General features: G+C 36.4%; 1 pseudogene; it reads right to left on the bottom strand.

Moving 5' to 3' along the window:
- Window positions 1–14477: 14477 nt before the first annotated feature.
- LOC133321051 (serine protease easter-like) lies at window positions 14478–15321 on the bottom strand (annotated as a pseudogene).
- Between the last annotated feature and the right edge of the window lie 3 nt (window positions 15322–15324).

Genomic DNA, 15324 nt, shown 5'->3' with positions numbered 1-15324 from the left:
ACATCTTACTGAGGGTCAGAGAAAATTTTTGTACAGAATTGGGTAAGGAGAGAAAACAACATTAAAAATCTACGCACGTCCTTGAAAAAAGTGTAAAAAATCCACGCCTTATATATGTCCACGGACAGTCGTATATTGAGCAATTTTGTACCAATATACTACACAACTCGCCCCTACGTATAAGATATCCGAGGATATCGATATTCAGTTAGAACTCTCATTCCTAGTTCTGAGGTCTTTCTGAATACCAACACTAGCATTGTAGCGCAGAAATCTAGATATTGGTATCTCTATAGGACCTCGGACCTCTATAGAGCTCCACATCAAACGTTCGTACATATATAGAGCTCATCTACCCCTATACGGACCTTTATAGAGCTCCTCTTCACCTACATGGATCTTTATAGAGTCCCTCTTTACATATACGTTCCTCTATAGTGTACCTCTTCAACTATACAGACCTCTATAGAGCTCCTCCTCACCTATACAGACCTCTGTAGAGCTCTTCTTTACCTATACGGACCTCTGTATAGCTCCTCTTTACCTATACGGACCTCTCTATAGAGCTCCTCTATATCTATAAGATCCTCTATACCGCTCCCCTTCACTTATACATACCTCTATAGAGCTCGTCCTTACCTATACGTACCTCTATAGAGCTCCTCTTCACCTACACGGACCTCTATACAGCTCCCCTTCACCTATATAGACCGCTACAGAGCTTCTCTTCACCTATACGGACCTTTATAGAGCTCTCTATAGTGCTCCTCTATACCTATGCGGAAATCTATAGAGCTCCTCTTCACATATACCGACCTCTATAGAGCTCCTATATACCTATACGGACCTTTGTAGAGCTCCTCTTCCCCTGTACGAACCTCTATAAAGCCCACTTCTCCTATACTGAACTCTACAAATAACCACTTTACCTATACGGACCTTTATAGAGCTCCTCTTCACCTATACGGACCTCTATAGAGCTCCTCTTCACCTATATGGGCCTCTATAGAACTCCTCTTCATCTATACGGACCTCTATAGAGCCCCTCTTCACCTATACGGACTTCTATAGGGCTCCTCTTCACTTATACGCACTTCTATAGAGCTCCTCTTCACCTACACGGACCTCTATAGAGCTCCTCTTCACCTACACGGACCTCTATAGAGATCCTCTTCACCTACACGGACCTCTATAGAGCTCCTCTTCACCTATACGGACCTCTATAGAGCTCCTCTTCACCTATACGGACCTCTATAGAGCTCCTCTTCACCTATACAGACCTCTATAGAGCTCCTGCTCACCTATACAGACCTCTATAGAGCTCCTGCTCACCTATACAGACCTCTATAGAGCTCCTGCTCACCTATACAGACCTCTATAGAGCTCCTGCTCACCTATACAGACCTCTATAGAGCTCCTGCTCACCTATACAGACCTCTATAGAGCTCCTCTTCACCTATACGGCCCTCTATAGAGCTCCTCTTCACCTATACGGCCCTCTATACCTATACGGCCCTCTATAGAGCTCCTCTTCACATATACGGACCTCTATAGAGCTCCTCTTCACCTATACGGACCTCTATAGAGCTCCTCTTCACCTATACGGACCTCTATAGAGCTCCTCTTCACCTATACGGACCTCTATAGAGCTCCTCTTCACCTATACGGACCTCTATAGAGCTCCTCTTCACCTATACGGACCTCTATAGAGCTCCTCTTCACCTATACGGACCTCTATAGAGCTCCTCTTCACCTATACGGACCTCTATAGAGCTCCTCTTCACCTATACGGACCTCTATAGAGCTCCTCTTCACCTATACGGACCTCTATAGAGCTCCTCTTCACCTATACGGACCTCTATAGAGCTCCTCTTCACCTATACGGACCTCTATACAACTCCTGTTCACCTATACGGACCTCTATAGAGCTTCTCTTCACCTATACGGACTACTAAAGAGATCTTCTATACCTATACGGACGTGTATGGAGCTCCTCTATATCTATATGGACCTCTATAGAGCTCCCATTCACCTATACGGACCTCTATAGACCTCTCTATGGAGCTCCTTCTTACGTATACGGACCTCTATAGAGCCTATCATTACCTATGCGGTTCTCTATATATCTTTTATTAATATCTTTATGTGTGTTTTCAACTCTCAGAGTCTCTCCAACTCATTTAACGTTTTCCTTATTAGTTTCCCATAATAAATCTCTCTTCCCCACTCTCGTACTCTTTTTTAACTTCAGCCTCATTAATTTCATAAATAATAATAATGACACTTTCTAAAGTTGAGAGCTATTGTGTTGTTGTTTTCTTGGTGTTGTTGCTGTGACTTCTATTCATTATTGTCATATTTCATGATTATGGTAAAAGTTTCTAACTTAAAGACGAAGAGACTTATGAACTAATATTTCTTGCATAAATTTTCATTTGCTGTCAACTGGTGTTTTTCCCTCTCTCGTTTTTTATTCAAGCAACTACCACCACCACAATTCGCATCACCATCAGCCGCATCACTATCCACAGCATGACGTATGAGTGATGTTATTACAAATTAATAACACGTATACGCATGGTGTTATATTACCAAAGAAAGTTGGAGATTTTCTGAGGAAAGTGATGGCGGGTGGGGGAGAGTGAGGGCGATAAAGTTTAAATCTGTCAAGGAAGTTTTCGAAGAAATTAGTTGAAATGGAAAAGAGAAAAGCTGCGGGGTTTTGAGGGAAGACATTAAAAAACATGCGTTTCGTATTTGATTTCATGTACCTGCCGTGGCCTTAAGAAGTATGACAGGCACACACACAGAATTGAAATGTATTTGAAACGAACCAGTTATAACTTCTCTTATAAACAAATGTCAACACTAAGTAAATATAACACTAAACATGACAGATGCTGCCCTCGAGACCCTTTGCTGAAATGCCTCGGCAAAGTTGTTATCAACAAATGAAATATGTGTGTGTGTGTTGAAAAAATCAATGAATATTAATTGTGACGTTTATCCGAAAGGAAGCCATAACAACGGGGGATCTTTATAAGTAGGGGGCAGAAATACTTTAGAGGTCAGTATAGGTAAGGAAGAGCTCTATAGAGGTAAGGAGGAGCTCTATAGAGGTAAGGAGGAGCTCTATAGAGGTCTGTATAGGCGAGAAAAAGCTCTTTAGAACTATGTGTAGGTGAATAGGTCATCAATAGAGGCCCATACAGGTGATTAGGAGCTATAAAAAGGTCCGTTCCGGAAGAAGAGGAGCTCTCTAGAGGTCTGTACAGGTGAAGAGGAGCTCAATAGAGGTCCGTACAGGTGAGGAGGAGGCCATAGAAGCCGATAAAGGTCAGGAAGAAATCTATAGAGGTCTGTAAAAGTGAAGAGGGGCTCTATACAGGGGTATATAGGTGAGGAAGAGCTCTATAGTGGTCTGCATAGGTGAGGAGGAGCTGTATAGAAGTCGATATAGGCGAGTAGTAGATCTATAGAGTTCGATATAGGTGAGTAGGAGCTCTGTAGAGTTCCGTATAGGGAAAGTGGAATTCTATAGAGGTCTGTATAGGTGACGAGGAGCTTAATAGATGCCCGTATAGATGAAGAGGAGCTCTTAAGATGTCAGTATAAGTGAAAAGATGGTCTCTAGAGGTTCGTACAGGTAAAGAGGAGCTCAATAGAGGTCCGTACAGGTAAGGATGAGCTCCATAGAAGCCGATAAAGGTGTAAAAGTGAAGAGGAGCTCTATACAGGTGAGGAGGAGCTGTGTAAAGGTCGATATAGGTTAGCAGGAGCTCTATGAAAGTAGGTATAGGTGGGGAGGAGTTCTATAGAGGTCGATATAGGTGAGTAGATTCTCTAAAGAGGTTGATAGAGGTGTGTAGAACCTCTATCGGGGTCCGTATAGGCAAAGTGGAGTTCTATAGAGGTCTGTATTAGTGACGAGGAGTTTTATAGAAGCCCGTATAGGTGAAGCGGAGCTCTTAATATGTCAGTATAGGTGTGTAGTATACTAGGGTTCGAAGTTTAAGCAAATTCCAAATTAAATTTTTTTCTTTATTATGATGGCTGGTATGGCTTAGCACGCATTTTGTTCTCCGGCCTTTGTGCTCGTCGGGGGGGTGAGGTCTTGCCAATTTCCATCAACAATATCAGTAACTACTAGCTTTAAATTTAATAATGCGTGATCGTTCAATAACATAACAGAAGAGGAAGAACGAAAAAAAAGATATACAGGAGAAGATATCTACAGCCTAAGGGGGAAGTATAGAGATTGAAGTTCACATCCTGGTTTGGTCATGCATAGGTGTATGCTGCACGACTTACCCACCCTACCTGTTCACTACCAATATTCAATAATAAATAAATTGTCCATAGTAAACCCATTATTCATTATCCACTCTCCTATCCGACTCCTTTAAATCAAACCCTTATAATTCAGTTTAGTTCATATTTCAGAAAACAGAATTTTATTCAAAACCATATTCATTTAAATTCAGAAACAAGACTTAAAAGCATACATAAGAGGGTAACAGAATTATGAAACATTTTCTCAACGTTACAAAATACATAATTAAATTAATTAATAATGAATCAAAAAAAAAGTATAAATAGGAATTAAATTACAAGAACAAAATATTCAAATTGCAAAAAATTTAATCTACCTAATAATAAATTTAGTAAATTATAATAATAATATTTAAAAAAAAATATTTTGCCTTAGATTCTCACAACTATCCACCAGAAACTCAAGGAGAACAACAATAAAAAAATAAATCCGAAATAATACTAATAATAATTTTTTTTGATCTTGTGGTGAAACAACAACTGTTTTAAATGCAAATCATCATATAAGTATGTTGGTATGTACAAACATATTTTATACTTTCTCTACCATCGATCAGCTGTGAGGGCATTGACCTCCGCTCACACACTAACCAATAGCCAGCAGTATGAAGTTTATTTTTACAAAAAAAAAAATCAATAACCACAATCAACAGACACTTTGGATCAATTGGATTAACATGGTTTAATAAATGCAGTTGGTTAGATATATAAATATTAAAATTTGTTTAAAAAAAAACCATAAAAAACATAAAGAAATAACAATATGATGGTTGTGCAGTGCTTTCCAAACTGTAAAATTCTTCTGGTTATGCTAACAGAGGAACCAATGTTATGATAGCTACTTCTCTGTTAACATCAACTGTAACATTGATATACCCAACCAACTAGTAAATTTTCATATAGGTGTCACGGGAAATGAAAAGCTCACAAACACAAATGTATGAACAGGATTTAAAAAAAGTAGTTAGCAATTTTCAGCTTTTTACCAATAAATTAATAATTTTTTATTTAATGTGAAACAAAACAATAGTTTGAAACATTTAGAGAGACATAACTGGCTTACCATGCACTCTCATCAAATCTGTTCATCATTTGTGCTTGTTCGAATTAATGAGTATAAGAGAGATTGACTTACTTTGTGTTCTGATGGAGCTCCCACGACGAAAGGCCTTTCAGAGGGGGTTGAGGGTTATCGCAACCTTAGCAAACTCCAGCAAATCAAATTCCGGGCACCAGTATTACTTATTAAATTTAATGGCATTTATCGAACTATGTTATTTTCCAAAATGTCAAAGTGATCCTTGATTGACTATTGTTTAAACAGGCAATTTTCTTCCAATTTAATATTATTAAAGTATATTGATATCAGCTCATATAAAACAGTTGTTTCACTACCACTTGTTTCGATTGTTATGGTTCTGGTGGAGCAAAATATTTAATCTCACTTTTCTTATGACAAATGTACAGCACAATACTGATATTACAATGTAAAATGTCTCAGCATAATCGTATTTTTTCCCAATTTTGGCTTGCAATAAAACTTCGTTGCAAAGCTTTTGATTTAATTTGATCCACTGCTCTTATGATCCCAGCCAACACAACAGTAGATTTTTTTGTTTTGCTCTGTGCCAATTACCGAACTGATATCACTGCTGATCTAAAAAACACTGAGCTCAGCTCTCAATATGTTCTACCAACCGATACCACTGACTTTAGGCGCCAGGGAACATCGAAGTAGATCAGAGACAAGGGGGTTCTAAGAAAAGAGGAATAAGAAGAAAAAACACCACAATTACCTTTTGCCCAATTGAGAGTATTTATGCAAACAGAGCCTTACCAGTGGAAACCAAAATTACATTAATATCGCCAAACAAAAAATGTACTATATCCAGTAAGCAAGCGAAAACTTATGGAATAAATGAAAATTGAACCATCAAATCAGTATCATCCCGAATCTACAATTTATGGAAGATTAACTAATAAAAAAACGAAACCGTAATATTACTTTAACATCACCTTTCTATATTAAAAACTATCACTTTAAAGTATATAAACTTCAATTTCAAAGGGAAAAAATCACTTTCTTTTATATCCAAAATCACAATAATTTTTACGGTTCACAAATTTCTTGGTGTTAGCAGATGATAGGTTAGATGAAAATAGGCCGAAACCCTTCTCAAATTCCTCCTTTTGTAACCTTAGCAATTCCTATGGCACAAATGGCTGAGTAACCAACACAAAGCAAATTTTCCAGGAATCAACATGGCTACTAAAGATGAATGTATTAATGCAGCATACATTGCCAAAATACATACATCCATGTTAAATAGCGAGAAAACTACTAACGAGTAAAAACCAATTTCCACCACCTCACAAAGGGGAAATTTTAATCAATTCAGCGACTCCGAAAAAAAAAACTCCTACTCGCTCCTTCATCAAATCATAGCCCAATTTCATTATAACCGAAGATGTGGTGAAATAACTAATAAAAAAATAAAATTCGCAAAAAAAAACAATATTTTATAAAAAAAAAACATATCACCCAGTGGGGTTTGAACTCGGACCCTCAGATCCGCAGCCAACAACACTACCTCTGAGCTACTTCAAGCCTAAAGCCAGACTTTCCTAATGAGAAGTAGGGTTGTTGTGTATTGCAATGGCTGCACCAATTACAACACTAAGTCAAACAACATTTTTTTCTAAACATTATTTTTTATTTGCAATCTATTTACAATAAACATTCAGCAAATTTGATAAATTCTTAGATATGGACAGAGTAGTTAAATCCCAGTGGATTTAACAATATTATATAATTACAATTTTTAATTAATTTTAAACATTATGTAAGAAATGGGAGATCTAAAACATGCCTTCTTTTCAGTCTTCTGATTTCGTCTGAGTCATCCAATAAGCTGATTGCAAGGATGTTTGAGTGGTGGCTTAATCTGTCTAAATATAGAGAACTATAGTTTTTGATTTCATCTTTAATTTTATTAATTTTTAAATCTCTGTGGATGATGTTGTTATTAACGAACCAAGGAGCATCCGTAATCAATCTAAGCGTCTTTGATTGGTATCGCTGCAGAATCTCAATATTTGAATTACTTGTTGTTCCCCAGAGTTGAATACCATATGTCCAAATAGGTTTAAGTATGGTTTTATACAAAATTACTTTGTTCTCCAAACTCAGTTTTGATTTTGGGCGTATAAGCCACATCATCTTTTTAGTTTTCAAATCCAATTGATGTCTCTTAGATGTTATATGTTTCTTCCAGTTAAGTTTTCTATCAAGGTGAAGTCCAAGATATTTAACACAATCCGCAGAAGGAATGTCAGTTCCATTTAGTGTTGGAGAAGGACAGTCTCCTCTTCTTAAGGTGAAGGTAACATGCACGGATTTTTCGGTATTAACTCCAATATTCCAGTTTTTGAACCATTTTTCAACCATGTTAAGATGTGTTTGGAGTATATTTGTAGCTATAAAAGGGTCGTCATGTGTAGCTAGAATGGCCGTGTCGTCTGCATAAGTGGCAGTCGTAGTTGCGTCACATATAGGCATATCTGCTGTGAAAATTGTATATAATACTGGGCCTAATACACTTCCTTGTGGAACACCAGCTTTTATGCCACCAATATTGGATTCTTCACCGTTGACATGTACATAAAATGTTCTACCAGTTAGATACGAATTTAACAGCAAGTAAAATGGAGCAGGTAATAATCTTTTCAGTTTATATAATAAACCCTGATGCCACACTCTATCAAACGCCTGTTTAACATCCAGAAACACACCAGAACAAAATTGTTTGTTTTCCAAACAATCTCTTATAACTTTCACCAAACGATGACACTGTTCAGGTGTTCCATGTTTTTCTCTGAATCCAAACTGGTGATCAGGCATAACATTTAAATGATGAAGAATTGGAAACAGGCGTTTTCTATACAATTTCTCGAACAGTTTAGAGAAAATGGACAGTAAACTTATAGGCCTATATGATGCTAATATATTTTCAGGTTTACCAGGTTTAGGTATCATTATGATTTTAGCACATTTCCATTGTACTGGAAAATGTGATAGTCTCAAAATTGAATTGAAAATTTGAGTGAGAAAGACCACACCCTTTTTGGGAAAAGATTTTATGACTTTGTGATCTATTGAGTCTGAACCCGGTGCTTTTTTCTTTAAAATTTTAATCTCATCACAAACTTCATTATACCTAAAGGGTTTAATAGGGCGACTCATTTGGCATGGAGCATTCAAAAAATCTGTGATCACCATGTTTTGTCCTGGATTACACAAATCAAAAGGTGAAAACGAATTCACTAGATGATCTTTAAAGGCTTCGGCTTTATCCTTATTAGACCTACACCAAGTTCCATTGGAATTTTTAATAGGCACATTTCTTTTTTGTGGTCTTTTAAGATATTTAGTTGCTCTCCATAAATTGTGATCATTATTTTCATTGGGGCTTAGATTGCTTAAGAAATGTTCAATAGATTTGTTATTATAATCACTTAGCAGGATTTTAAGCCGATTTGAAGCTCTGTTTAAATTTGTTTTGTCCATTGGATGTCTTGAATTTTGCCAAATTTTACGCAAACGTCTCTTTTCTCTAACCATTGCTCGAATTTCAGCCGTAACGTAAAAATGTTTATGATTATTACCAACATTTTCTGGGGTGTATAAACTAGCAGCATCATGTATGACTTTTTCCAAATGGTCTACTGCATTTTCCAATTCTTTACCGGTCTTTATCGATATATTTAGATTTAAGTTTTGTCCAATAAAATGTTGGAACATAGGAATGTCTGTTTTCGATGTGATCAACTTTTTTATTTTACGCTTACAAATATTGTTGGTCGTGTAGTTAGCAATAAGTGGACTGTGATCTGAATGTAAGTCATAATTTGAACTGATGCTTAGCGAAGATTGGCATAATCCTGAGATGACGAAGAAATCTATTAAGTCAGGAGTTTTATTTGAGTCTGCTGGCCAATATGTAGGACTGCCAGTTGACAAAACCTTATAATTATTTGAAGAAATACATTTATACAGTTCTCTTCCTTTAGGGTTTGACAAACGAGAACCCCACCAAATATGTTTGGCATTAAAGTCACCACCTACTATAAATTTGTTTCCAATGTTCTTGAAGATATTCTCATATTGATGACATTTTAGATTGTAACGAGGAGGAAAATAAGCGGAGTAAATAGCAATTTTTGAATTGTCGCATACTATATTGACACCAGCAGCCTGTATAAACGTTTCTGTTAAGGGTTCTGCTTCTTCGTAAATAATTTTAGATTTTATAATTAAAGCGGCACCTCCATGAGCTCGATCGTCTGGATGATTTGCTACTATTACATCATAGCCATTTATGCGAAAAAATGACTTGCTGGTAAAATGAGTTTCGGAAATCAGTAAAATATCTATAAAATTTTTATGAAGAAATAATTCTATTTCATTTCTATGGTTTGAAACACCATTGGCATTCCACTCAGCAATTATTAGGTCTACTTGCATAGTTTAGTCATTAATAATGACATCATATTCATTAATGAATTTGTCATTTCTATTTGTTTTGATAGCAAAGCTTCTATTTTATTTAGAATGTTTGCATCTCCAGTATTTTGACTTCTAACGACATGGGCATACGAACCTAAGTTATTGGAGGTGTCATTGGGCGCAGTATTTCTGTTATCATAAACAGGTTCAATGCGTTTTGAATACTGATGATTTTTTTTCTTTTGTACTTGTTTTTGGTAAACAGGACATCCTTTGTAGTTAGCTGTATGTCTGTTTAAACAGTGTACGCATTGAGCCGGAACATTCTCTGGTTTTTTACATTCCCATGTTGGATGACCTAAACCGCATTTAGCACAATTGAATGGCTTACGACAATATGCCTTTGTGTGTCCCCAATCTCGGCATCTAAAGCATTGAACTAGATCGTCAAATTTTTTAGGAGGTTCTATAACAACAATGTTATTAAATATACCTCGTATGTTATAGATCTCTTTATTATTGCTTTTAGGATCTAAGTCAACGAAAAACATTGGCAGAGGTTCTTTGGTTACTCTGCTAGTAATGTTACGCACACTTCTTACATCATGGCCTTTCGTCATCAAAAAAGCTTTAATATCGGTTACATCGGTGGTGTGATGAAGGTTTTTAATTACTACTCTATATGCCCTTTCGGTTTTGATTTGAAAGGTGTGGTAGCAAATATTGTTTTCGTCGAAATATTTAACAATTTTTCTAAACGAATCAACATTTTTAATCATAAGACGAACCTCCCCTTTAACTAGTGATTTAAAGTTAAAATCTTCAACTGGGATAATCTTGCTTAATTCATCCATCATTTTGTTAATATTTTTAACATCTGGTATAAATATTGGCGGTGGTTTCGGTTCTGCTTGATTGTGTTCATTGTTGTTTTTATTTTCCGTTGATGAGAGAACACTATAGCGATTTGAAGTTGAAGGTTGATTGTCATCAACTTGCTTTCTTTTTGGTGAGTTGCCTATGGGGGATCCAGGTATTTTTCGCTTAGAACGAACAATTTGCCAGTTGTCATCATCATCGTTGCCTTCACTTAAATCACAAGTGCGGTCATTGTTTGGTTTATTTTTTGTTGTATCACTCATAGTGAAGATTCACGTTGGATATTGTTGTTGTTTAGTTTATAGGCAATGCAAGTACTGCAAGCAGTGCAAGCACTGGCAAACAGTGCAATGCTGTTGTTTTTTTTTCTATTCTATTCTTTTTTTTTTGCTTTTTTTTTTCTTAAATGCAGAAAAAAAACCGTTGCAATTTTATTAGAAATTGTTGTAAACAACTTAGAGAAAAAGAAAAAAAAATTATGCAGTTCTACGCTTCAACACGTCTAGTCAGTTTCCGAGTTCAACAACGACTGATATATTATTTTAATGTATATATAATTTTGAGTTCCTACATATTAAGACCAGATCCGCATAGACTAATTTAAAATAAAAAACCTCACGATAGTCCAATTTTTTAATGAGTTACAGAGCTATCTTTGGATGGGTACAAATGTACCACGGTTATTGATCTACGTAGGTAATAACTTTAAAAAATTGTAAAAAATTTAATATATGGAAAATATTTATAATTTTTTTCTCCGATTATGTGTGAAAATACCTCAAGAATGATTCCTCAAAATTTGATCCAAATATCTCTATTAGTAAAAATTTTACAGCATTTTTATTCAAAACCAGTGAGCGGAGCAGTATAGTCGGACGGGGCCGACCATACGATACCCTACACAACTACCACGAACTCTAACTTTCTGAGGATGTTTATTCTGAGTCTGAGTAGTATTTCGTGATATTTGCCCCCTGTTGTCCGATTAGAGGTCAACAACACCTCTTTCTTACTTTTTTCGAATATTCAGTACAGTCCTTCTAATTACTTGTCCAGATTACCTTCACGGTGGGTTGTGTTGTGATTTTCGGATTATACTCTACTCGAAAACACACAAAAAATTATGTTTTCCGTCCATTTCATCCCAAAATTGTATCCTGATCATCACCGAAAATTGTAGGCGTTGTTCTTGACTATAACTGGAACTTCATGAGAAATTTCAAAGCCATCAGCGCGATATTTCTCCCTCTAATGTGGTAATGGGTTACTAAATAATATCTGAATACGTAAGCACCTGCAAATATTTGACTGTAACTCCCACATCTGAGTAGATACATCACTATATTTGGTATCAATTTAAAGGCCAACCACTCCTCTTGGATATGCTATCAACTCCTGGGGTCTACATCCTCCAGGAGTAAATATATATGCCATAGAATACAAATTTTGTCATTTTTCACACAAAAGTCAGGGTCCATTGGACCCGCTAAATATTGACCGATCTTTATCAAAACATGCATGCTTATTCTCTGGCCCGATCCCCTTCTCCATGCAAAATTTCGCGGTGTTTGGGCCATAATTGCGGCCTCTGGAGCGACCAGAAAAACCGACAAAAATTTAGTATTTGGTCCATTTCATCCCCTAAATATTAACCGATCTTTTCCAAAAATAATAGGGGTCTTCATTGGCCAGAACCCATCCTACATGCAAAATTTCGTGAAGATTGGTCCATAACTGTGGCCTGTATCGTGTTTACAAATTATAATGGACAGACGGACGGACGGACGGACGGACGGAAGGACACACATGTCTAGATCGACTCAGCTAGTCGAGATATGACGATCGGTATACTTAAAGGTGGGTCTAGGACCAATATTTCGCGGCGTTACAAACATTTGGGGCTGCACAAAGCTATAATACCCTGACAACATAGTTGTGTAGGGTATAAAAAGGTACAAATGTACCCGGTTATTGACCGTAGGGTTAAAGAATAGTTTTTCAAGACCCCAAGCAAGGCGTGGATTTATTAAAGAATATTTTTTCAAGACCCCAAGCAAAGCGTGGATTTATTAAAGAATATTTTTTCAAGGCCTTAGACAAGGCGTGGATTTATTAAAGAATATTTTTTCAAGACCCCAAGCAAGGCGTGGATTTATTAAAGAATATTTTTTCAAGACCCCAAGCAAGACGTGGATTTATTAAAGAATATTTTTTCAAGACCCCAAGCAAGGCGTGGATTTATTAAAGAATATTTTTTCAAGACCCCAAGCAAGGCGTGGATTTATTAAAGAATATTTTTTCAAGACCCCAAACAAGGCGTGGATTTAATAAAGAATATTTTTTCAAGACCCCAATCCAAGGCGTGGATTTATTAAAGAATATTTTTTCAAGACCCCAAGCAAGGCGTGGATTTATTAAAGAATATTTTTTCAAGGCCCAATCCAAGGCGTGGATTTATTAAAGAATATTTTTTCAAGGCCTTAGACAAGGCGTGGATTTATTGAAGTATATTTTTTCAAGGCCCAATCCAAGGCGTAGATTTATTAAAGAATATTTTTTCAAGGCCCAATCCAAGGCCTGGATTTATTAAAGAATATTTTTTTAAGGCCTACCCAAGGCCTGGATTTATTAAAGAATATTTTTTCAAGGCCTACCCAAGGCCTGGATTTATTAAAGAATATTTTTTCAAGGCCTTAGACAAGGCGTGGATTTATTAAAGAATATTTTTCAAGGCCTTAGACAAGGCGTGGATTTATTAAAGAATATTTTTTTCAAGCCGTAGATATTTTGAAGATTTTTTTTCAGGCCGTAGATATTTTGAAGATTTTTTTTTTCAAGCCGTGGATATTTTGAAGAATTTTTTAAAGCGTGGATATTTTGAAGGATTTTTTTTCAGGCCGTAGATATTTTGAAGATTTTTTTTCAAGCCGTGGATATTTTGAAGAATTTTTTAAAGCGTGGATATTTTGAAGGATTTTTTTGAAGTTCTGTTATCATAAACAGGTTCAATGCGTTTTGAATACTGATGATTTTTTTTTCTTTTGTACTTGTTTTTGGTAAACAGGACATCCTTTGTAGTTAGCTGTATGTCTGTTTAAACAGTGTACGCATTGAGCCGGAACATTCTCTGGTTTTTTACATTCCCATGTTGGATGACCTAAACCGCATTTAGCACAATTGAATGGCCTTAGACAAGGCGTGGATTTATTAAAGAATATTTTTTTCAAGCCGTAGATATTTTGAAGATTTTTTTTCAGGCCGTAGATATTTTGAAGATTTTTTTTCAAGCCTTGGATATTTTGAAGAATTTTTTAAAGCGTGGATATTTTGAAGGATTTTTTTTCAGGCCGTAGATATTTTGAAGATTTTTTTTCAAGCCGTGGATATTTTGAAGAATTTTTTAAAGCGTGGATATTTTGAAGGATTTTTTTGAAGTCCTAAGATATTTTAAAGAATTTTTTTGAAGTCCTAAGATATTTTAAAGAAATTTTTTCAAGACCCTAACCAAGGCGTGGATATTTTGAAGGATTTTTTTAAGTCCTAAGATATTTTAAAGAATTTTTTTCAAGACCCTAACCAAGGCGTGGATATTTTAAAGATTTTTTTTCAAGGCCCTAACCAAAGCGTCAATATTTTAAAGATTATTTTTGACGCCCCACTATGACAGACATGTATTCCTATCCAATAAATTCAATTCACACTTCAATGCCGTATATAAAATTTATTAATCTCAATAAACCTCGTAAAGAATACATGACATTTAGGGCTCCATATTATTCACAATCCAATCGACATAGGCCCCTACGCGAGTATATACACCTGGCCAACCAGCCTTACCACATGGTGACGGCCCGAATGATACAATACCAGCTAACATGTAAACATTACGATTCTCAACACGCTGTTTAATAACCAAAGGGCCCCTCACACCGCCAGCACACATTTGTGAGTTAATCAGAAATTTGCCTTTAGGTGAATACAAGCGACGACATTTCTCCAGATTCCAAGCTTCAACGCTGGCCTTTAATTTCAAATTACTGCTACGACCATATTCGGTTAGACCAAATCCGGTGATATCCAATTCGAGAGCATCATAGGTGCGATGACGAAATTCCGTTTGCAGTGGCAAACATACCGGGCTAACAAAATCCGTATATCCGACATTGCGACTCAAGCGTATCAGGGCAATATCAAACCAATGCTGAGTGTCATTCGATTTATACATGGATGGACAGTGATTTTTTCAATTGGCACATCTATGTGCGGATCGGCACAATCGTATTTGTTGTTGATTATAGGTTCACAGTCGGGATTTGTATTGAGATCCCATTCACCTAGACGTATGCCAGTTGGGCGCCAATCGGCAGGTATAACCGCACCGGCAACACAATGGGCTGCTGTTATGGCATAGCGTTTGCTAATCAGGGCTGCACCACAATGGAAACCTTTTTCATTGAAAGCTATCGAAAAAATTATAAAAATTAAGAATTACACTAAGTAACGGAGTGATCGTCCTTACGTTTGGTATACTCGATCAATGCCACCCAAGGATATTCATCGATGCGGGTAACATTGCCACCAAGAATTCGATTATCAAATGATTTACC

The sequence above is a fragment of the Musca vetustissima genome, unplaced genomic scaffold (genome assembly GCF_032173495.1).
Source record: "Musca vetustissima isolate MV318-11 ecotype Yass unplaced genomic scaffold, APGP_CSIRO_Mvet_v1 utg431253, whole genome shotgun sequence".
Lineage (NCBI taxonomy): Eukaryota > Metazoa > Arthropoda > Insecta > Diptera > Muscidae > Musca > Musca vetustissima.
Note: the sequence above shows the minus strand (reverse complement) of the source record. Positions and strands in the feature narration are given on the sequence as shown.